Source organism: Leopardus geoffroyi, chromosome B1 (assembly GCF_018350155.1).
Source record: "Leopardus geoffroyi isolate Oge1 chromosome B1, O.geoffroyi_Oge1_pat1.0, whole genome shotgun sequence".
Taxonomy (NCBI): Eukaryota; Metazoa; Chordata; class Mammalia; order Carnivora; family Felidae; genus Leopardus; species Leopardus geoffroyi.
The window spans coordinates 162,509,593-162,512,307 of record NC_059327.1 but is presented as its reverse complement, the minus strand read 5'-3'; the positions used below and the strand labels follow the sequence as shown (position 1 = coordinate 162,512,307).

Here is a 2,715-nt window from a genome sequence, read left to right as displayed (position 1 = left end):
CCTGCCCGGGACGCAGGGCAGCATAGAAATGCTGGTGCCCCACTCTGCCAAGGTAAGACAATTGCCCCGATGCCGCAGCAACTCCAGGGGCTCCTGGAGTCTGTGGCTGCTCAGCACGTACAGACATTTGGCAGGCAGACCTTCCTTTGAAGTTCAGGCAAAACTGGGCAAACTTTCATGCCTGGGAACATGTGGCTGTCAGTGGGAGGAAGGGTAGAGTGGGGGCCCCTCCTCTCCTCCCCCAAAGTTGAGGAGTGGGAACTTCGTTTTCCACAGTGAATAGCTTCTGCTATTCAGGCAGACCCCTATAGGCATGTGTACTCCTTTAGCGTCCTTGAAAACCTCAGCGCACCACATAAGGTCAAGGTCAAGGTGCCCATTCTGTGGGCCCCTGATTTCTCTTGAAAGAAACAGGAAAGGGGAGGACTTGGCTGGGGGTGGGTACAATCTAGTCAGTGGTTCTCAAAGCGAGGTCCCCAGACCAGCAGCATTGGTAACCCAGAAACCCATTAGAAATGCAAATTTCAGGCCGCATCCCAGATCTACTAAATCAGAAACTCCCAGGACAGGAACGAGGAATCTGGTCTAAGTCACGGACGCCTTGCCTGAAACCATCACAACACTGATCCTAACGGTAAGCACGTTACCGACTTTCAAAATGCTAATTCAGCGGCTCTATTTGCCAGGTACTGTGCTAAGTGCCTTTACACGCATGATTACCTTACATAAGCGCACCCAGGTTTTGGTATTTTGTTCCAGCAGCCTGAGCTAAGACAATTGAGGATCCCTAAAATAATGCTCCTGGGTCTTTGTGGGACACAATCCGGATGTAGTATGTCCACAGTCGGCATCTGTGTCGGCTTAACACGTATCATACGCACAACTGTGCTGGTCTCTTGGCATCTGTGGCCAAGCAAGCCGACCCAGAACCACAACACAGGGGTATAACTGAAGAGTTCAACCATCTCCTGCTTAATGAGGACAGATGACTGCACGCGGTTAGAGCTCGGAGCTGAGGCCACTGGCTGGCCGATGAACGCACAAGTGTAGGTAGTGTGCTACACGAGGGTCAAGTCTTTCGCTAACACCGCAAGGGTCTCTGGCCCAACGAGCGGAGTTTGGTAGTAATTCTTGCTACAAGTTGAAGAAAGAAAAAAAAAAAAAAAAAAAATATATATATATATATATATATATAGAGAGAGAGAGAGAGAGAGAGAGAGAGCTGCATTTTATTGAGAACTTGCTGTGTGCCAAGCCCTGTTCTGAACACCATGGATTTTTCCCCTAATTGAACAGAAAAGGAAACGGGGAAGTGTATCGGTCAATGCATATCTTGTTTGTTCTAGGTCATACGACTAGTAACTGAATCAGGCAGTTTGGCTCCAGAGTCTGGGTCCTTAACCGCAACGTACCGCCTCTCAAATGCAGGCCGAAATGGAGTTTGGCTGCAGAGACAAATGTGCCCTGAGTCCTCCCCACCCCGGCCACCAACAGAAACCTGATCTGAAAGGAGCCGCAGAAGATCGTCTGGTTTGGCCCTCAGCCACAACCCAGAAGAGGAGTTGTTATCAACAGATGAACTAAGCAAGGATCTTCGTTTAAAACAAAAAAAATGTCACCCAAGTTTATTTAACCAGAAAGTAGCGGCTGAATCACCAAGCACTGGTTACGTGGGTGCTCAGTTTGGTGGGGGGTCTGCTGGACCATAAATCAGAACAAGCCCAGGTGGCTTAGTGGGGCCTCCTCACTAGCTCTGTGTGTCCCACCCCAGGCCGGAGCGAGCCTGGCTCTGCCATGCAGAACTCCCAGGGCCTGGCACGTTGCTGGTGCTAATGCGATGATGGCCTAGTCCAGGGGGGCAGCTGGGAGGCGTCTTCCAAAACACATCCGCCTCCTGCCCGTGGCTTCAGGCAGCTGGACACAAGATGGCTGGCAACTGCCCATCGGACCACCCACCACCAGAAAGAAGGGTTTTAAGGAAATGGCTCTTACAGACATGGCCGGGTTATGGAAACTCCTGCAGTGAGGGGTCAGGTCAGAAATGGACCAAAAGGCCAGCCCTCAGCAGGACTGTGTGTGTAGGGCATCTAAGCTAGATCCTTCTCTTGTTCAACGTGAAGAGAAAAGGCTCATGAGGACCCTGCAGTGGGGTCCTTAAAGCAACCCGCTAGAGAAAATGGCCCGTGTTCCCTAGAATTTGGGAAGGCTGATAGTCCCAGCTGAGATGTGTAAACATGAGTGTGGAGTGGAGTGGCAGCTTGTCTGAGAGAGGCTGGAGCTTGCTGAGTTTGGGATGGGGAGGGCAAGGATGCATGCATGTTTCTCAAGCCAAATGTGGCCCCCTAAGGAAAGGAGCTGCTGATAGGTCAACTCTGAAGGGATCTTGCACAAGGAGGCCTCCTGGAGGTCCAACGGAGAGTGAACCAGAAGCCAGAGACTGGGGTGGGGGGCAATTGCGGCCAGTCAAGGGAGATGTTGCCTCAAAGGAGTCACAGATATGAGATCTTCAGTGCCGAGGGCCCCAAGGAACCCAGAGAAAGAGGAGGCTTTGGGGCATGCAGAACACAGAGGGCTTCAATGCTAACCTGCAGTGACAACTTTGCTGTCGTTCCCTAACTCACCAGACCTCCCACCCGACACGCAGACCCCATCCTGACCCTGAAAGCAAAAACGACACCTAGAAGAGGAGGAGGAGAGGCAACGAGGAAGGGAGAA

At 51.7% G+C, this 2,715-nt stretch overlaps 1 non-coding gene across 1 annotated transcript; it reads left to right on the top strand.

Annotated features, from left to right (window-relative positions):
* Positions 1–988: 988 nt before the first annotated feature.
* LOC123596621 lies at positions 989–1,142 on the top strand. The gene has a single exon (XR_006711778.1). It is a non-coding gene; the product is annotated as a small nucleolar RNA SNORA62/SNORA6 family (small nucleolar RNA).
* The last annotated feature ends 1,573 nt before the right edge of the window (positions 1,143–2,715 follow it).